Source organism: Oncorhynchus keta, chromosome 12 (assembly GCF_023373465.1).
Source record: "Oncorhynchus keta strain PuntledgeMale-10-30-2019 chromosome 12, Oket_V2, whole genome shotgun sequence".
Taxonomy (NCBI): domain Eukaryota; kingdom Metazoa; phylum Chordata; class Actinopteri; order Salmoniformes; family Salmonidae; genus Oncorhynchus; species Oncorhynchus keta.
The window spans coordinates 16376655-16399295 of NC_068432.1; positions in this window are offsets into that span (position 1 = coordinate 16376655).

A 22641-nucleotide genomic window follows, 5' to 3' on the forward strand; every position below is an offset into this window, starting at 1 on the left:
ATTACATGCTTCTTCACCTGCAAGAATATACTGTAGATATTATGTTGAGAGCGGAGAAACGGCTTGACAGGGCAGAGCCTGGACCGATTGCTATGAGTAAATCCTAAAGGTGAGCGGAGAAAGTCCATCTTGGGAAAAATACCATCTAATGCCACTGCTAGCACAATGGCCGCCGATGGCAAATCCCCTTGAAATGGGCTGAGAAAAGGTATCTTATCACCACAGAGACAGACATGGACTAATGACCCAAGAGGAAGGAGGGGGAATTATGTCCAGAAAATTTATTATTTATTAACTGAAAATCCACAGGAGAGGTCTCAGACCGTCTCAGACACATTGTACTGTATATATATACTGTATATATATTTTTTGGTGTACTGATGGCCTGCATCTGACGGGCAGTCTGAGGGGAGGGAGGTAGCAGTGGCGGGGCTGCCTCTCACCTGACTAACTATCCCTCCGCTCTCCCTCCATTGAGAAATGGGACACCGGCCCTCAAAGTATCCTCAAATTAAGTGGATACTTCTGATGACGTATCATGACGTCTGACGACTATACACTTGCAGGGCAAGGGGCGAGGGAGGAAGGAATGATTTTTAAAGGGACCTCCCTTGCCCAGATATTCGTCCCGCGTTGATTGTGTTTTCAGCCACCGGTGCTTTATATGCGCTACAGTCAATTATGATTATATGTCTACTTACATAAACTATATCAATAATAATATACGCTTACTGTATGATAGCTAGCTAATGAATTAGCTAACTGACGTTAGCCTCCCTAGCTGGAACTTCTGAAGAAGGAAAATGTTTTATTTCTGCAATTTCCAAAAGCTAACCAAACATCATTACTTTTACAGACGTGTCTGTGCCGTCATGTGCATTAGTAGCACAATTTCTTACCTTTTTACATTAGTTTTTACTTACACTTGTATGTTGACTTCTCCATATTGACATTGAGGTTTAAAGTTTCGGCTGACTTTTCTTAGCGGATGTACAATCATCGCTAATTGAATTATGGGGTGTTTCAGGCCTCAAAGTGAACATAATTGTACACTCGCAAACTCAATCAAAAACGAGGGCTGGGGGGCTTACATTGCGAACTTCCCTTGTTTGGCTAATCGTTCGGACTGACATCCAAGATGGTGACGGGGATTCCCCCAAGGGCATAAGGTGAGGGTAAGTAGACCAGGTTGTCTTTGTCTTTTATGAGTTTGAAACGCAGCCACCGTCTTCCAGCTGATGGTGAAACTCAAGTCACACTGCATTATTTCTGCCTCATGCACCAATTCATGTTGTTACTCCTATGATCAGAGAAAGTGAAATATTACTTGATATTAAAGACACACGCCGCTAATAATAACAAGCTTATCGGAACACTTTGCTATACTCATTCATTGCAGCTGCAGTGCTGGTTGTAGGGGGAACGCGCATTTTATGGCTTATAAAAGTGTTGAACAAATTGTTGACAGTGCTGAATAACAACTTAAACATCAACTTACTCATAAAAACAGCAGCTCTTTGCTGTATTCGTTGACTCGCTCTCTAGCCGTGGTTTTAAAAAACTTTTGAAATCTCACAGTATCAACTTTGATGTGTCTTTGAGGCTTCTTTTTACAGTCTACAGCTGGAGGAAACTGTGCAAACACGGTGATCTGAACAATCTGATTGGCCAGCGGTAGGCCTATAGGCCTTCCGGGTATGCAGAGTTCTACCTTCAGATACATGAAATGGTTCAAAATGGGAACACTTTGTCTTCCCAGCACTAAGGCTGCTGAACCAAGTGCATCTACAGCCAACAGCGCAAAATTAATAATAAAAATATATAGTTTTTTATTGAAATGTATGATGATCGACTAGGAATGCCTTGGAGATTGACCAGTAGATCAATATCGACAGGTTGGTGAACACTTCTATTGTCATTCACAGCCGATACAGATAGTGTACCTATCAGCATTTTGTCTAGTGGTACATGTTAATCGTTATCCCTTCGTATAGTGTCCCATATAAGACAGTCAGTCCCCTGACATGTTTGAAGAATACACAGGGTATCAACCACATGGTATCAAGTATTTTAGTCAGGGGACTCCATGACAAACCTTCTCCCCTGTCCTCCATCTGTAGAAAATCAAGGTAGAGTTGATACACACAGCACTGCTTACATTATCAATGGTTGTTAGGTGAATTCCAAGAGAGACAAGTGATAGAATTTTGATCTATGACCAGATCAAATGTGACCAACATGAAGTGGGACTGGTGGCTGGCCACGTACTGCCTCTGCCTTCTGCTCCTGATTGTAGGGGGGGTCCAGAATGCTGCTGAACAACAAATCCACCAGGTTTTGTAAGTATCCTGTGAATTGTAAGTATCCTGTGAACAAAAATATAAACGTAACATGTAAAATGTTGGTTCCATGTTTCATGAGATGAAATAAAACATCACGGAATTGTTCCATACGCACAAAAAAGCTTATTTCTCTCAAAATTTGTCCACAGGTTTGTTTAAATCCCTGTTATTGAGCATTTATCCTTTGCCAGTATAATCCATCCACCTGACAGGTGTGGCACATCAAAAAGCTGATTAAACAGCATGATCATTACACAGGTGCACCTTGTGCTAGAAACAATAAAAGGCCACTCTAAAATGTGCAGTTTTGTCACACAACACAATCTTACAGATGTGTTGTGTCTCAAGTTTTGAGGGAGCGTGCAATTGGTACGCCAGGGCCTGAGTTATCGAGAGCAAGTGCCAAGTAACCCAAACAACATGCCTGTTCTCATAAAAGTAGCTAACTACCAAACTTGCAAATCAGCAATAGTTATCAATTATACATTTTTTCAGAGTTGAAATTATTTGGCTAGCTAGTTAACGTTAGCTTGCAGAGATTTTCTTAGCGAGCCAGTTCGAGTTGAAACATTATCGTAACGTTACATTCTATCAAACCTTCTCGTCAGGTGCAACGTTAGCGATACAAATCTTCATCTCTATGACATTCCATCTCATTACACATTAGGGAGAGGATACAGTATGTATTTATCTAGTTGCATCATAGTATCACAGTATCATAGCTAGCTAACTAGCTAGCTACTCAACACACACCAGTCACAGCCATCATGTCGTATGTTTATTGTATGTAATCCATTCCTTGTCATCTTGCACAATATTGTTGAAGCCCATTTTCACTCCTATGCCAAGCAAGTGTGCGTGCGTTGCAGACTTGACAACATGTTCACAACACATGACAGCTGGGGGCAGACCACATCTTTTTCTCTGGGCATTCGTACATCATTGGCAAAGTGGGCATGTAAGTAATCCATACCCAACCCATCCATACCCATCGTGACGCACACATACTCACTCGTTTTGGACGAGACTGACGTTATGACAGACATTATTCTATTAAACTGAGCAAAAATATACACACAACATGTAAAGTGTTGGTCCCATGTTCATGAGCTGAAATAAAAGATCCCAGAAATGTTACAGTTCGGCGTCGTAACCGTCTTTAGTGGACAAATGCTCACCTTCGATGGCCACTGGCATGCTGGAGAAGTGTGATCTTCACAGATGAATCCTGGTTTCAACAGTACTGGACAGAGTACCCCATGGTGGCAATGGGATTGTGATATGGGCAGGCATAAGCTACGGACAACGAACAAAGTTGCCTTTTATCGATGCCTATTTGAATGCACAGAGATACCGTGAAGAGATCCTGAGGCACATTGTCGTGCCATTCATCTAGCAACATCACCTCATGTTTTAGCATGATAATGCACGGCCCCATGTTGCAAAGGATCTGTACACAATTCCTGGATGCTGAAAATGTACCTAGCCTGCATAATAACCAGGCCTGTCACCCATTGAGCATGTTTGGGATGCTCAGGATCGACGTGTATGACAGCGTGTTCCAGTTCCTGCTAATATCAAGCAACTTCGCACAGCCATTGAAAATGATTGGGACAACATTCCACAGGCCACAATCAACGGCCTGATCAAATCTATATGAAGGAGATGAATCTCGCTGTATGAGGCAAATGGTGGTCACACCAGATACTGACTGGTTTTCACCCCTACTTTTTTTAAAAGATATTTGTGACCAACAGATGCATATCTGTATTCCCAGTCATGTGAAATCCATAGATGAAGGCTTAATTAATATATTTAAATTGACAATTTCCTTATATGAACTGTACAAACTCAGTATAATCTTTGAAATTGTTGCATGTTGAGTTTATATTTTTGTTCAGTGTAGCACTTCGTAGTCACAAATTCATGTTTCTGACTCATATCGATGCCACATAGGGTGTTTATAACCAGAGAAGTTGGCTCTAGGAGGCAGTTCCCCATTGAAGGGTTCAGTTTCTCATGTATTCAATCAGTATAGAAAGTTGTAAAAGCGTCACTTATCTGATATGTAGCTGGCTTATGTGCTTTGGCAGTAAGGCCAATTCACTTTGCCTGTAAATTCAGTTTATTCTTGCACTGAAGTCCCTTGAATTCAACCCCACTATAGGCATATTCACTCTGACCATTCCTTTGTGATGAAATAATTTGAAAGTCAATGCAGTATTTCATACATCCTCTGCTGGCACAGCCAAGCAATTACACTGCTGTAGTGATGGAGGAGAAAATACATTGGGGAATAGGAATACATACAGAGCATAGAGTGCCTTTGGAAAGTATTCAGACCCCTTGACTTTTTCCACATTTTGTTATGTTACAGCCTTAACTCTAAAATTGATTAAATTGATGTTCTTTTTCAGCAATCGACACACAATACCTCATAATGACAAAGATAAAATATATAGATTATTTTTTGTACAAGGATATTCTGCTTATCTAAACTTGGGAGATGAATTGATGTTGTGCAGGGTTGTAATGTCTTAATTGTTTGGGTTATTTCCTGTTTTACAGCTTCGATGCTCTTGAGCCTGGTGTTGTTGCCGCCAGGAAGCGTTCGGACTCAGTCGGGACCAAGTTTCAGCTGCTGCCCATCGCTGATATCCTTCATCCCATAGATGGTCTGCTGGTACAACAAGCACCACCTGGACTGAACACAGCTAGACAGAATTATGTTTTTGAGAAGATCAGGGAGTTTTGCGACAAAGAGGCTACGGACATCACATGCCCTGCACCAAAGTCAAGGGCAGGACAGAAACAGTCTCTCCTAATATAGATTCCCTTGTTCATGCGTGCTTCAGACAGACCAGTCATCAGCACTGTCAGCAGTGCCTCTATTCAAATGACTCTCTTCTAACACACACGCCACACATTGCTGCTACTTTTTTTTATCCTGCTGCTCAGCTACTTTACCCCTGATTGTATGCATATAACTACCTCGTCTATCACTGACAGTGTTATTGGTGTTGTTCTTGTACATGCTGTATATTATTTTATTTATATTGACACTATCTATTTCTGATATTGCTACTATGCAAGTAATTATTTGGCTGTACCGTTTTCACCTTCTGTAGAGACCCATCCACTAGGCAATATGTGAATGGTGGTTATAGCGTTTCTTTCACATGACCCATCAATTTAGACAGGTGTGTCTGTGTAAGCGTCATGTATTATTTATGAAATATTTTTATCTGGACACTTTCTGTTTAGCTGGAATTTTTCCTTATTGTAGGCTACTACTTTTACCACTTTTAGTCTTAATCTTTACTACACTACTCACTGTTTAGCACATGACCTCATATGGGAATCCTTAAAGAGATGGGTAGGGCTAAAGCTTAAGAGGGTGTGAACGATGCTGAACAGGTGTAGACAAAGAGCTCTCCAGTTGGTACCAAAACATTCAAAGGCGATTATCTTAAAAGTTAGTTTACAAGTTTGTCAACTTTCAAAGCAGAATTACTTTCCCATTGTTCCTTAAATGCAGTGTATGATATATAATGTTGTAGCTCTGAGTCTCTACTTTTATCCAATGTAAAAAATACTATTTCTAATTTTGGTACATAAGACCGATTGGAGCCAGTCAGTCACATTTTGTTACGCTAAAGCATTATTCTAAAATTGATTAAATACAAAACATTCCTCAGCAATCTACACAGAATGACAAAGAGAACAAAGGTTTTTAGAAATGTTTGCACATTTATTAAACAGAAAAAACAGAAATACCTTATTTGCATAAGTATTCAGACCCTTTGCTATGATAATCAAAATTGAGCTCAGGTGCATCCTGTTTCCATTGATCATCCTTGAGATGTTTCTACAACTTGATTGGAGTCCACCTGTGGTAAATTCAATTGATTGGACATGTTTTGGAAAGGCACACACCTGTCTATATAAGGTCCCACAGTCAGAACAAAAATCAAGCCATGAGGATGAAGGAATTGTCTGTGGAGCTCCGAGACAGGATTGTGTGGAGGCACAAATCTGGGGAAGGGTAGCAAAATATTTCTGCAGCATTGAAGGTCCCCAAGAACACAGTGGCCTCCATCATTCTTAAATGGAAAAAATTTGGAACCACCAAGACTCTTCCTAGAGCTGGCCGCCCAGCCAAACTGAGCAATCGGGGGAGAAGGGCCTTGGTCAGGGAGGTGACCAAGAACCCGATGGTCACTCTGACAGAGCTCTAGAGTTCCTCTGTGGAGATGGGAGAATCTTCCAGAAGGACAGCCATCTCTGCAGCACTCCACCAATCAGGACTTTATGGTAGTGGCCAGATGGAAGCCACTCCTCAGTAAAAGGCAGTCCGCTTGGAGTTTGCCAAAAGGCACCTAAAGACTATCAGACCACAAACAAGATTCTCTGGTCTGATGAAACCAAGATTCAACTCTTTGGCCTGAATGCCAAGTGTCACATCTGGAGGAAAACTGGCAAAATCTCTACAGTGGAGCATCGTGGTGGCAGCATCATGCTGTGGGGATGTTTTTCAGCGACAGGGACTGGGAGACTAGTCAGGATCTAGGCAAAGATGAACGGAGCAAAGTACAGAGAGATCCTTGATGAAACCTGCTCCAGAGCGCTCAGGACTTCAGACTGGGGTAAAGGTTTACCTTCCAACAGGACAACAACCCTAAGCACACAGCCAAGACAGCGCATGAGAGGCTTCGGGACAAGTCTCTGAATGTCCTTGAGAAGCCTAGCCAGAGCCCGGACTTGAACCCAATCGAACATCTCTGGAGAGACCTGAAAAGAGGTGGAGAGGATCTGCAGAGAAGAATGGAAGAAACTCACCAAATACAAGTGTGCCAAGCTTGCAGCGTCATACCCAAGAACACTTGATGCTGTAATCGCTGCCAAAGGTGCTTTAACAAAGTATTGAGTAAAAGGCCTGAATTCTTACGTAAATGTGATATTGACGTTTAAGTTTAATAAATTAGCCAACATTTCTACAAACCTGTTTTTGCTCTGTCATTATTGGGTAAAAAATCTATTTAATACATTTCAGAATAAGGCTGTAACGTAACATTTTGGGGAAAAAGTCAAGGGGTCTGAATACTTTCCGAAGGCACTGTATAGTAGACCTATGTACAGTGAAGAGAGAGTAGAGGACATGGTTGGATATCTGTTAACCTGTGCATATAGCATGGAGGCATGGAGACCTATGACAGTTTGAGATTGCCATACATTTGTATATCCTCTCATGAGCTCCTCAAGCCAGAATGTTGAATACAATTGAATTTCAACTTACTCTACCAGTTTTCTGTGCAGTTTGTCCTTTTGTGGGTAGGAATCTGAGAATAAATATCCACAGGAAAGTATTGTTAAACCGACATTGCGTGCATTCCATGTATGTATCCCCGTCTTGTGTGTGTGTGTGTGTTTCAGGTGATGAGCAAACAAATCATGATAGTGACACACAGAGAACCGCGTTTTGCAGAGGTTTAATAATACTTTTCCTATGTCAAATGTCTACCCACAAAAGGACTAAATCAGCTGACAGTCAGCTCAAATGGAATTTGGGGTTTTCGTCAATACAAATGAAAGTGATTATGTTGTCCAAGGGGCAATGCAGGCTTGCCTCGACGTACCTATGTTATGAGCAGGTGTAACTTCAAAATCATGTGCATTTTATGCATTCTTTAGTTAACCCTTACGGTTACTGCGCCAATGTTTAAAAAGTATGTTGACTTGTATGGCCTTATTACAAGACATCCCTCTCTGTCAATCTCATTGAAAGCTCTATTTAAAACATGTATTGGGGTTGAAAACTTGAGCATTAAATACATTGTTGATACTGACACACATATTTCTAGCTGAGTGGAGAGAATTCCAATCTTCCGTGCAGATATTGGCTTTCCTCCTGTTCAAACAGATTAGAGAGAGATATTATAAACAATTAAGAATGTGTTGCTTTCTGCACAGCAAGGGAGACATCACTTTGTCATGCACTTGGATAAAATGATCTAATAAAGTCCAACGACAGCTTGATATTAGGTTTATCCCTCCAACCCAAAATAGAAAGCTTAAATCCTCTTTCGGCATGTTTCAACAGCTTTTTATGATCACTGATATTTGCCAAGTGATAGATCACGACCCAGGCTTACCCGTGCTAACCTCCCTACCCATGATTCCCCAGATTACTGCTTTCTAATACTCTGCAGTAAACATCAAGAAGCCCTTTAACTCTGGTGGGGGAGGTTGGGGTGGCTGTTTTTTTTCCAGTTGTCCTTTTTGGGGAAGTGCTTGAAGCCAAAAAAGCCAGAGGCAGCCGCTCTACACTGTTGTTTGGGCTTCTCTGGGAATGATGAATGAGGTAGAGATGTATTTGTTAGACTGATTCTTTGAGGGAATTACCATTGACAATAGAGTCCACCTTATTGCAATATTCATGATACTATATCCCATCCAGAGGCATCTCAACATAGTCAGAAATATTATGAGTAGCCTACAATGTTACAAATAAATAGACCTACTCTCTATAGACGGGTTGGTTATGCGCAACTATAGGGAAAAACAGACTGGGTTGGCTTAGATTGTTGGCAACATGTAAACTATATTTTGTCTCCAAATGTTTATTTGAAACATAAATACATTTGCACAATGAGCACTTGTTTCTCAAATACATTGTTACATTTGTTGGATAGCTAGGTAGCACATTTTTTGCCTTATTAGCATATTGTGTTGGAAGTTGGATGGGGAGTGATGGTGAAGCGCAAACTTCACGTCTTTCCAAAGATTTTAAATGGGATTCAAGTCCGGGCTTTGGCTGGGCCACTCAAGGACCTTCACATTTTTGTTCTGAAGCCACGTTTGCACTGTAAAGCAGGTTTCATCAAGGATCTCTCTGTACTTTGCTCCATTCATTTTTCCCTCGATCCAGACTAGTCTCCCAGTCCCTCCATCTGAAAAACATCCCCACAGCATGATACTGCCACCACCATGCTTCACCATAGGGATGGTGTCAGGTCTCCTCCAGACGTGACGCTTGGCATTCAGGCCAAAGAGTTCAATCTTGGTTTCATCAAGCCAGAGAATCTTGTTTCTGATGGTCTGAGAGTCCTTTGCCTTTTGGCAAACTCCAAGTAGGTTGTCATGTGCCCTTTACTGAGGAGAGGCTTCCGTTGGCCACTCTACCATAATCAAATCAAATCAAATCGAATTTTATTTGTCACATACACATGGTTAGCAGATGTTAATGCGAGTGTAGTGAAATGCCTGTGCTTCTAGTTCCGACAATGCAGTAATAACCAACAAGTAATCTAACTAACAATTCCAAAACTACTGTCTTATACACAGTGTAAGGGGATAAAGAATATGTACATAAGGATATATGAATGAGTGATGGTACAGAGCAGCATAGGCAAGATACAGTAGATGGTATCGAGTACAGTATATACATATGAGATGAGTATGTAAACAAAGTGGCATAGTTAAAGTGGCTAGTGATACATGTATTACATAAGGATGCAGTCTATGATATAGAGTACAGTATATACATATGCATATGAGATGAATAATGTAGGGTAAGTAACATTATATAAGGTAGCATTGTTTAAAGTGGCTAGTGATATATTTACATAATTTCCCATCAATTACCATTATTAAAGTGGCTGGAGTTGAGTCAGTGTCAGTGTCAGTGTGTTGGCAGCAGCCACTCAATGTTAGTGGTGGCTGTTTAACAGTCTGATGGCCTTGAGATAGAAGCTGTTTTTCAGTCTCTCGGTCCCAGCTTTGATACACCTGTACTGACCTCGCCTTCTGGATGATAGCGGGGTGAACATGCAGTGGCTCGGGTGGTTGATGTCCTTGATGATCTTTATGGCCTTCCTGTAACATCGGGTGGTGTAGGTGTCCTGGAGGGCAGGTAGTTTGCCCCTGGTGATGCGTTGTGCAGACCTCACTACCCTCTGGAGAGCCTTACGGTTGAGGGCGGAGCAGTTGCCGTACCAGGCGGTGATACAGCCCGCCAGGATGCTCTCAATTGTGCATCTGTAGAAGTTTGTGAGTGCTTTTGGTGACAAGCCAAATTTCTTCAGCCTCCTGAGGTTGAAGAGGCGCTGCTGCCCCTTCTTCACGATGCTGTCTGTGTGAGTGGACCAATTCAGTTTGTCTGTGATGTGTATGCCGAGGAACTTAAAACTTGCTACCCTCTCCACTACTGTTCCATCGATGTGGATAGGGGTTTTCCCTCTGCTGTTTCCTGAAGTCCACAATCATCTCCTTAGTTTTGTTGACGTTGAGTGTGAGGTTATTTTCCTGACACCACACTCCGAGGGCCCTCACCTCCTCCCTGTAGGCCGTCTCGTCGTTGTTGGTAATCAAGCCTACCACTGTTGTGTCGTCCGCAAACTTGATGATTGAGTTGGAGGCGTGCGTGGCCACGCAGTCGTGGGTGAACAGGGAGTACAGGAGAGGGCTCAGAACGCACCCTTGTGGGGCCCCAGTGTTGAGGATCAGCGGGGAGGAGATGTTGTTGCCTACCCTCACCACCTGGGGGCGGCCCGTCAGGAAGTCCAGTACCCAGTTGCACAGGGCGGGGTCGAGACCCAGGGTCTCGAGCTTGATGACGAGCTTGGAGGGTACTATGGTGTTGAATGCCGAGCTGTAGTCGATGAACAGCATTCTCACATAGGTATACCTCTTGTCCAGATGGGTTAGGGCAGTGTGCAGTGTGGTTGAGATTGCATCATCTGTGGACCTATTTGGGCGGTAAGCAAATTGGAGTGGGTCTAGGGTGTCAGGTAGGGTGGAGGTGATATGGTCCTTGACTAGTCTCTCAAAGCACTTCATGATGACGGAAGTGAGTGCTACGGGGCGGTAGTCGTTTAGCTCAGTTACCGTAGCTTTCTTGGGAACAGGAACAATGGTGGCCTTCTTGAAGCATGTGGGAACAGCAGACTGGTATAGGGATTGATTGAATATGTCCGTAAACACACCGGCCAGCTGGTCTGCGCATGCTCTGAGGGCGCGGCTGGGGATGCCGTCTGGGCCTGCAGCCTTGCGAGGGTTAACACGTTTAAATGTCTTACTCACCTCGGCTGCAGTGAAGGAGAGACCGCATGTTTTCGTTGCAGGCCATGTCAGTGGCACTGTATTGTCCTCGAAGCGGGCAAAAAAGTTATTTAGTCTGCCTGGGAGCAAGGCATCCTGGTCCGTGACTGGGCTGGATTTCTTCTTGTAGTCCGTGATTGACTGTAGACCCTGCCACGTGCCTCTCGTGTCTGAGCCGTTGAATTGAGATTCTACTTTGTCTCTGTACTGACGCTTAGCTTGTTTGATAGCCTTGCGGAGGGAATAGCTGCACTGTTTGTATTCGGTCATGTTACCAGACACCTTGCCCTGATTAAAAGCAGTGGTTCGCGCTTTCAGTTTCACGCGAATGCTGCCATCAATCCACGGTTTCTGGTTAGGGAATGTTTTAATCGTTGCTATGGGAACGACATCTTCAACGCACGTTCTAATGAACTCGCACACCGAATCAGCGTATTCGTCAATATTGTTATCTGACGCAATACGAAACATATCCCAGTCCACGTGATGGAAGCAGTCTTGGAGTGTAAAGGCCTGATTGGTGGAGTGCTGCAGAAATGGTTGTCCTTCTGGAAAGTTCTCCCATCTCCACAGAGGAACTCTGGAGCTCTGTCAGAGTGACCAAGGCCCTTCTCCCCTGATTGCTCAGTTTGGCCGGCAGCCAGCTCTAGGAGGAGTCTTGGTTATTCCAAACTTCTTCCATTTAAGAATGATGGAGGCCGCTGTGTTCTTGGGGAACTTCAATTCTGCAGACATTTTTTGGTACACTTCCCCAGATCTGTGCCTCAACACAATCCTGTCTCGGAGCTCTAAGGACAATTCCTTTGACCTCATCGCTTGGTTTTTGCTCTGACATGCACAGTCAACTGTGTGACCTTATATAGACATGTGTGTGCCTTTCCAAATCATGTCCAATCAATTACATTTACCACAGGTGGACTCCATTCAAGTTGTAGAAACATCTCAAGGATGATCAATTTAAACAGGATGCACCTGAGCTCAATTTCAAGTCCCATAACAAAGTGTCTGAATACTTATGCAAATATGATATTTCAGTTTTTTACATTTCTAAGAAAATACATTTTTAAACCTTTCTAAACACCTGTTTTCGCTTAGTAATTTGGTGGTAATGTGTGTAGATTGATGAGGGTAAAAAAAAAAAGTTATACATTTTCAAATAAGGCTGTGACATAACAAAACGTGGAAAAAGGGAAGGGGTCTGAATACTTTCTGAATGAACTGTACATATGACTAGTAATAATGTGACAGTAAACAGCAGCAGCAGCAAATGTGATGAGTTAGTGCAAAAAGGGTCAATGCAAATAGTCTGGGTTACTATTTGGTTAACTATTTAACTTACTATTTAGCAGTCTTATGGCTTGGTGGTAGAAGCTGTTCAGGGTCCTGTTGGTTCCATTCTTGATGCATTGGTACCGCGTGCCGTGTGATAACAGAGAGAACAGTCTATAGCTAGGTTTTTCGTCAAATTGGTGACAGATTTTTATGCAAATGTTTTAATATATGGGTAATATTTGTGCGTTTTCCTACCAGAGGTGAGTTTACATTCAATTGACTTGTTGTGGATAAATGGCTGTACGTGATGACGTAGTGCACATAGAAAGTCCTAGTGCGATTATTCCCATCTGCTGAATTCCCCTCTGCTGAATAAAAAATAGTTACAGAAAAAATTATTAGTTCAAGTTAAATGGGTTTCCATTGTATTTTCAACTATAATGATGGTTTTCTCACAAAATAAATTGGGTAATACACCTGCTCTTTCCATGACATAGACTGGCCAGGTGAATCCAGGTGAAAGCTACGATCCCTTATTGATGTCACTTTTTAAATCCACGTTTGAGTGTGTCAAGAACTGCAAATCTGCTGGGGTTTTCACTCTTAACAGTTTCCCGTGTGTATCAAGAATGGTCCACCACCCAAAGGACATCCAGGACATCCATCAACTTTTTTTTTTAAATTAAGTTTTACACACACACACACACACACATAGACAAGACAAAGCAATATAAATAATATACTCAACTAGAAAAAAAATACAAATAAAAATACAAATAAAAAAATAGCTTTAAAGATACCATATTTTAGACAAGTTAAACATACCAGGCAGAAGGCTACAGGGGTTAAAGGGCAATCTATAGTACAGGGACAGAGCAAACACCTCACCATTGTTCCTGTAAACAGTCAAGGGATAAGGGTAGAGAAATGCAACCACTCACAGAGAGTCATGGCCACAGACCGACCATCCACTGGACAGGTTTTTTTTTACAATGCTTTAAAATAAAAAATAAAATGATTATTCATGAAGGCGTGAACAAAGTGTAAAAATAACTGGGAAAAACAAGCTCACACTTCAGTCTCTGCCCGAGCAAGATGAACAAGGCATCTGCGGATCACAATCAATAAGCACATGGACCTTAATGCCCCCCCCAGCAAAAACACAGAGAGAGGCTCCTCCAACCCTTAAGTCACAGACTTATTTTAGTATGAATTGGAATGCCATCAGAGGATGGACTGTTTAAAGTAAGACCGGAATGGAGCCCAAGCCTCATCAAACAGTTTGGGGTTCCCACGTGAATTGAATTGGATTTTTTCTAGTTTCAGAGAGCACAACACATCCCTCACCCAATATTTATAAGATGGGGGAGCTGCCATCTTCCAGTTCTGTAGTATTAGCCGTCTAGCTAGTTGTATAAGCAACAGTGTCCGACTGGAATCTTGATAGGGGGGTACCCATGGGCAGTACTCCAAAAAGGGCTGTAAGGGGAGACGGATCTATAACAGTGTCATATATATCAGAGAAACATTTAAATATTAATTCCCAGAAACCTGACAGTTTATGACAGCCCCAAAACATATGCAACAGTGTGGCTGGTTCCACTTTACATCTGACACGGGTAGGATCAAAATCAGAGAATATTCTTCCAAGTTTGGCCCCCGACCAGTGGATACGGTGAACCACCTTGAATTGAATGAGGCAGTGTCTAGTGCTAAAAGAGGACGAGTGCACCCTGTGCAGCACAGATTCCCAGGTGTCTTCCCCAAGTTCCTCCCCCAAATCCTTTTCCCATCGAGTCTTTAAAGGCACCAAAGAAGGGTTCTGTAAGTCATGAATGATTGCATATACATCTGAGATTGCGCCCCTAGGAAGCTTGTTCAGCTCCAAGATGCTCGCTATAGCTGTATTCGCAGGCCTATTGGGAAATCCAGGTGTGTTAGCCCTGACAAAGTTTCTAGTCTGGAGATAGTGGAAAAAAGTGGGATTGGGGGAGATTGAACTTTTCCTGCAGCTGAGAAAAAGAGGCAAATGTATCATCAAAGAATAATTGGGCTAGCGAGGAGAGGCCTAGTGAGTGCCAAATGCCAAAAGCCCCATCATTCAAAGGTGGAGGAAATAAAATGTTCTGATTGATTGGGCCTGATAGAGAAAAGCCTCGGAGGTTAAAGGCTAAACGGAACTGATTCCAAATTTTAAGAGACTGCTTTACAATTGGGTTGACACACCTTTTGCCTAGGGACACTGGGAGAGACGAGCACAGCACAGAGGAAAGTGCTGCAGGTTTACACGATTCAGACTCCATCTGGCCCCAGAGTGGTCTAGGGCCAGTAGGATCAGTCTGCAGCCAGTACAGAACGGCTCTGAAATTTGCAGCCCAGTAGTATGTCTGAAAATTTGGTAGAGCTAAACCCCCCAATGACCTAGGCTTCTGTAAATGTTTTCTACCAATCCGTGGTACCTTGCCATCCCAAATAAAATGCATGAATGTTTGATCCAGTGAAATAAAAAAAGATTTTGGAATAAAAATGGGTAAACATTGAAATAAATATAAAAATTTTGGGAACACATTCATTTTAATGACATTAATCCTTCCGATAAGAGAAAGGGGTAGTGAATTCCAAAAAGTAAAAGATTGAAACAATCTGTCTGCTAGAGCAACAAAGTTTTCCTGAAACAAATTTGGATATTTCCTTGTCCCTTTTACTTCCAAGTAAGTGAATTGATCCCGGACAATCCTAAACTGAGAACTTGTAAAAGAGCACTTTAATTAAAGCAGCCTTGTTTACCGGAAAAAGCTCACTCTTGCCTAGATTCAGCTTGTACCCTGAGATTGATCCAAACTTTTTAAGAACAGATAGGGCACGTGGCAATGAGGTATCGGGGTTGGAGATAAACAAAAGGAAGTCGTCAGCATATAGCGAGACTTTCTGCTCCCAGCCCGCCCTGATTATGCCTTGAATGGCATCATTAGAGCGTAGTGCAATGGCGAGAGGCTCGATTGCCAAAGCAAACAACAAGGGGAGAGTGGGCAACCCTGTCTGGATCCGCGGTGCAAGGGAAAATAGTCAGAGGACAAGTTATTAGTCCGTACCGAAGCCATGGGGGAAAAATAAAGAATCTTTATCCACGCAATGAATTTGGGGCCAAAGCCAAATCTATAAAGGGCAGCTGTTAGGTAATCCCACTCAACACGGTCAAACGCTTTTTCGGCATCAAGTGAGAACACCACCTCCGGGTCCTCCGACGCTGGGGAGTACAGTATATTCATAAGGCGCCTAATATTGAAAAATAAATGCCTATTTCTCACAAAGCCAGTCTGGTCAGAGTGTATTACTTGGTGCAGCAAGCCTTCCATACGGATGGCTAAAAGCTTTGCTAGGATTTTGTAATCACAGTTTAAAAGCGAGATTGGGCGATAGGATCCACATTCCAGGGGGTCTTTGTTTTTCTTTAGTAGTAATGAAATTGAAGCCTGATAAAGACTAGGCGGTAGCTTTGAAGTATTGAGGCACTCTGCAAATAGTCGAGACAAGAATGGGCAAAGCAGACCAGAAAACGTCTTATAAAATTCGGTTGGACAACCGTCCGGACCCGGTGATTTACCACTTTTCATTGCGGACACTGCTGTTGCAATCTCCTCAAGCGTAAATTCTTCTTCTAGATTGTCATGGGAGTCTGTATCAATTGAAGGCATATTCAAGCCATTAAAGAAGGAGTCAATCAGCAAGGGGTCTTGAGGGGATTCAGAGGTGTATAGCGCAGAGTAAAATTGTTTAAATTGATCATTGATCTCTTTATGTATAACTGTGGTGGCACCAGACGGGGTCCTTATTTGTGGGATTAAACGTGAGGCCTCAGATTTACGGATCTGATGCGCACGGAGTTTACTGGCCTTGTCGCCTTGTTCATAGACTTTTTATCGAGCTCGCAAGAGTAACTGTTCAGCTTGCCTGGTAGAAAGCTCATCAAATTCAGATTGGAGTAGTTGGCGCACTTTATGCAGATCAGAGGAAGGATCCGTAGCATACTTCTCATCCAGTGTGGCTATGGACTCGCTCAGGTCCCGAAGTCGCTGGGAGCAAACTCTGTTTTGGTTGGCTGTATAAGAAATAATTTGGCCACGTAGGTTTGCTTTGAGAGACTCCCATATGGTAGAGCAGGACATACCTGGTGTTGAATTAGTTTCAAGGAATAAGGTGATTTCAGAAGAGATGAAATTGGCAAACTCCTTATCTGAGAGTAAAATGGGGTTGAGACGCCATTGATAACACATAGGAGGTTGCTGGGGAAACTCTAGTTCAAGCACTAATGGTGAATAATGAGATAACAATACTCTCGTAAGTACACTGCCGAAGGTTAGACAGAAGTTTTTTGTCCAAAAAGAAGTAATCAATCCGGGAGTATGTTTGATGAACATGAGAATAAAAGGAATATTGTCTATCTGTAGGATGCAGGAAACGCCAGGCCTCAAACATAGCATATTTCTGAAGAAAGGATTGAATAAGTAGGGCACATTTAGATGGGCCTGTATTTGTTTGTGAGGACTTGTCAAGAACTGGGACATTTTACAGTTGAAATCCCCCCCTAAAATCAACAAATGAGAATCTAAATTGGGAATAGTAGACAGAAAGGAAGAAATGAAACTTGTGCCATCCCAATTGGGAGCATAAACACTAGCCAAAACAAGAGGGGTAGAAAACAGTTCACTGGTTACTATGACGTATCGTCCCTTAGGATCAGCAATAACCTCAGAAGCTACAAAGGAAGTAGCTTTATCAACCAGAATAGCAGCACCTCTTGATTTACTATGAAAGTTCGAGTGGAACACTTGACCAACCCAGTCCTTACGCATCCTAAAATACTCACCAGTCCTCAAGTGAGTCTCTTGTAGAAATGCAATATTTGCATTCAAACCCTTTAAGTGTGTCAACACCCTCTTACGCTTCACCGGGTTGTTAACCCCTTTGGTATTCCAAGAAATGTACTTGATTTATATTATTTCGGCCCCTCTGGGCATTCCCGTTATTTTTTCAAATAAAAAAAAGGTGAATCCCTTGTGCAAACGGAATGACAAAAGCACCACTTGTAGATGTATATAATTGTATTCCCAGTCTTGTAACAGGCATTGAGAGGGAAAATAAATAAAATGTATAAAGGCTCTCAGACAAAAATCTAATTTGAAGTAAGGAAATCGTAGTAAGACAATCAAAAATAATAGTAATTATAATAGTCGTCTAGTTGAAGCTGAGACAGCTTACAACCAATACCAAAAAACTAAGTGTGTTGAACGTTTGCTGGGCATAAATGACGCTCAAAACTTTTAAAATTAAAGTGAGGCCCCAAAAACCGTGTAGCCTCGGGAGACATTTACTGTTAACTGGGTCAATGCAAACGGATGCAGTAAACAAATAACCAAAAAATATTTTGAGTCACCGAGACAATGTGTAAACAAACTAAATAGGTGAGCGAGATAAGTAGTAAGTGCTTTTACACCTGCATTGTTTGCTGTTTGGGGTTTTAGGCTGGGTTTCTGTACAGCACTTTGAGATATCAGCTGATGTACGAAGGGCTATATAAATAAATTTGATTTGATTTTGATTTGATAAGGCATGCACACTAGACGATCAAAACATTAGATCACCTCAAATAAGCCTGAATAGTTTCACCAACTATACAAGACTAGCCTGTTATGTCTAAGCATAATTGTACCACAAGTGGGTTACTTACTATCCACAGTACGCAAGCAACAGTTGCTGAACTGTGAGCATATTCAAGACTTCTTGATGTGACGTTGAATGTGAGCCATAGCCTCATCTGGAGATTCAAATGTATAGTCTTTACCCTCGTGGAATATCCATAAACGGGCCAGGAATCGCAGTCCATACTTCACATTTGGATGGTCCCGAAGTACTCGTTTGGCCTGTCCGAAAGCTATATGTCACGGGGCCTCTCCCCATCCCGGGGCTTTGGGCGCAGCGACCGGTGGGCTCGATCAATCAGGGGCTTTTCATCTAAGGCAAGAACATCCTTCAGCAGCCCCGAAACGAAATCCGTGGCGCGATGGCGGACTCTGGGACCGATACAAGTCTCATATTATTGCTGCGAGAGAATCCCTCTAGACTCACGCAGCTCTCCTTCACCTTTTTCAAATCCGCAGCTAGGCGTTTAACTTCAGCCTCCAGGGATGTAGTTCAATCGGAGACATTAGTAGCGGAGGCCTCCAGTGCCGCAATCGTTGTAGTGTGTGACGCAGTTGTTGTTTTGAGTATTGTGATTGCTGGCACAGTCTCGTTCCGCAGGATGGTTAAATCTGCTTTTAAAGTATCAGAAGCCTCCTGTATTCTGGCCTCAATCGTAGCAACCACCTGTGTTTTCATTTCAACTATCTCAGAGCGCAGTAGTTTGATGGCCTCGAGAATGTTAATTTCAGCGCCGCCAGGCCAAGCCGCGCCCCATGTTAAAGTGTGCGTCCCCGGGCCCTCAGACTCAGGAGAGGGCGGTGATGAGAGCGGGTCTTGTAGGCCGGGTTTTCTCAAAGTCATGCTTTTGGCCTTATGTTTGGTTGACATGCTGACATTCGGAAGCAAAGTAGTCTTGTTTTTTACGGAAAGGGATCACCAAATTAATATTTGAAAATAAATACGGTTCTGCTGCAGAATTCACATAAACTTTAAGAATACCACGGGAGCAAACGGAAAACACGTCAGTCGCACATGGCGTCCCCTACCATCCCCCACATCCAGCCAACTTGACGCAACTGTGGGAAGCATTGGAGTCAACATGGGCCAGCATCACTGTGGAATGCTTTTGACACCTTGTAGAGTCCAAACCCCGACGCATTGAGGCTGTTCTGAAGGCAAAAGGGAATACAACTCAATATGTTTTGTTAATTCAGTGTCTAGAGGATGTGCCCATTCTGGTATCGGCACATGCACTCTAGCTAACAGCTCGCATATACAGTGTGGGTATAGCCTACATTAGAATATTATGGACAAAAGCAAGATTATTTTATTTGTCAAATGGCAGCCAAGCATCGATGATCATGTCACCAGAATAATACCCTCAAAATGTATTGGAAAGGAGCATCAAGCTCATCACCTTGCACTTTCACCACCCTGTGAAGTTCATCATAACTTATTCCAACTGAAGCCTAATTGACGAGTCCTAGTTCGAGGACCACACAACATGTCATCACGTAACTCCAAGTTTACGTCAATATTACATTTACATTTAAGTCATTTAGCAGACGCTCTATATATGATGGTTATTATATCAATATTTGCGCATAAAAGCATTTCCACTGACATTTCTTGCATAACTAATTTGACAGAAACCTCAAGATCCCACCTTATCTTGCATAATTCGTTTTGACGACATTCAGAAAGGTTACAGACACATTTTCTGTTTCCATCTGGCCTGTCATGACATGTACTTTACTCACATAAAAAGGATAGATGGAAACCTGGTTGGTGACATGGCAGTTTCTTGTCATTATTGCTAGCTATCTGACCGTTCAGAACACCACACATCCTTCTGCCTCATCGATGCACACACATCATTTTTGTGATGTTGTCAGCCAACCCAAAATACCCCACGTTAATATATGAAGCTTAAGAAACAAGGTTCATTAATAACTTGCTAGTAACAGATGGCACTCATATTCTGACTATGTCTGAAACTCCCTTAGATAATACCTTTGATGATACAGTGGTAGCAATACAAGGTTATAACATTTACAGACAAGACAGAAATGCCAATGGTGGAGGTGTTGCTGTTTATATTCGGAACCACATTCCTGTGAAGCTTAGAGAGGATCTCATGCTAAATGCAGTTGAAGTAATATGGCTACAGGTTCATCTGCCTCACCTAAAGCTCATTCTTGTGGGAAGCTGATATATACCACCAAGTGCTAACAGTCAGTATCTGGATAACATATGTGAAATGCTTGATAATGTATGTGATATCAACAGAAAGGTATATTTTCTGGGTGATTAAAATATTGACTAGCTTTCTTCAAGCTGTCCACTCAAGAAAACGTTTAAAACTGTAGTGCCAGCAACCAGTGCCTGCAACCTGGTTCAGGTTATCAGTCAACCTACCAGGTAAGTTAAAACCCACACAGGAATTAAATCATCAACATGTATTGTTCACATCTTTACTAATGCTGCAGAAAGTTGCTTGAAAGCAGTATCCAGATCCATTGGATGTAGTGATCACAATATAGTAGCCATACAGACACTGCACTTGACACCTTTATAAAATTGCTTATCCCAGTTACTAGTAAGCATGCACCCATTAAGAAAATTACTGAACCATCTGTTAAATCCCCGTGGATTGATGAGGAATTGAAAAATGGTATGGTTGTGAAGGATGAGGCAAAATGAATGGAAAATAATTTTGGCTGCACAACCAACTGGCAAATGTACTGCAAATTGAGAAATCATGTGACTAAACTGAATAAAAAAGAAGAAGAAACTACACTATGAAACAAAGATAAATGACAAAGAAAGATAGTAAAAACCTTTCGAGCACCTTCAATTAAATTTTGGGTTAAAAAGGGAAACTCAGCTCCATCATTCTTCATTGAATCATAAAAAACGTATGTGTTATGGCTTTATACCCCCTGCTATATTGTGGATAAAGAGTTACCTGTCTAACAGAACACAGAGGGTGTTCTTTAATGGAAGCCTCTCCAACATATTCCATGTTAAATCATGAATTCCCAGGGCAGCTGTCTATGCCCCTTACTTTTTTCAATCTTTACTAACAACATGCCACTAGCTTTGAGTAAAACCAGCGTGTCTATGTATGCGGATGACTCAACACTATACACATCAGCTACTACAGCTACTCAACACTTAACAAAGTGCTGCAGTTAGTTTCAGAATGGGTGGCAAGGAATAAGTTAGTCCTAAATATAAAAAAATAAATAAAACCATTGTATTTCGGACAAATCATTAACTAAACCCTAAACCTCAACTAAATCTTGTAATAAATAATGTGGACATTGAGTAAGGTGACTAAACTGCTTGGAGTAACCCTGGATTGTACGGTCATGGTCAACACATGTTGATACAACAGCAGCTAAGATGGGGAGATGTCTGTCCATAATAAAGCGCTGCTCTACCTTCTTAACAACACTATCAACAAGGCAGGTGCTACAGGCCCTAGTTTTGTTGTACCTGGACTACTGTTCAGTGGTGTGGTTAGGTGCCACAAAGAGGAACAAAGAGGAACTTTGGCTCAAAACAGGGCAGCACGGCTGGCCCTTGGATGTACACAGAGAGCTAACATTAATAAAATGCATGTCAATCTCTCCTGGCTCAAAGTGGAAGAGAGATTGACTTCATCACTACTTGTATTTGTGAGAGGTATTGACATGTTGAATGCACTGAGCTGTCTGTTTGAACTACTGGCACACAGCTCACCCATGCATACGCCACAAAATATGCTACCAGAGGTCTCTTCACAGTCCCCAAATCCAGAACAGACTATGGGAAGCGCACAGTACCTACATAGAGCCATGAATACATGGAACTCTATTCCACATCAAGAAACTGATTAAAAAACTTTTATTTAAAAAACAGATCAAATACACCTTATGGAACAGCAGGCAACAAAAACATAGGCACAGACACATGCATACACACAAACTATAACATACGCACTATACACACAGGTAAACATGGATTTTGCATTGTAGATATGTGGTAGTGGAGAAGGGGCATGAGGGCACACACTTAGTGTGTTGTGAAATCTGTTGTGAATGTATTGTAATGTTTTTAAAATTGTGTAACTGCCTTAATTTTGCCAGACCCCAGGAATAGTAGCTGCTGCCTAATTGGGATCCATAATAATTACAAATACAAACCTGTCTATGTATTGTTACATGTTTAGCAGATGGCAGTTAAACGTGCATACACCGCC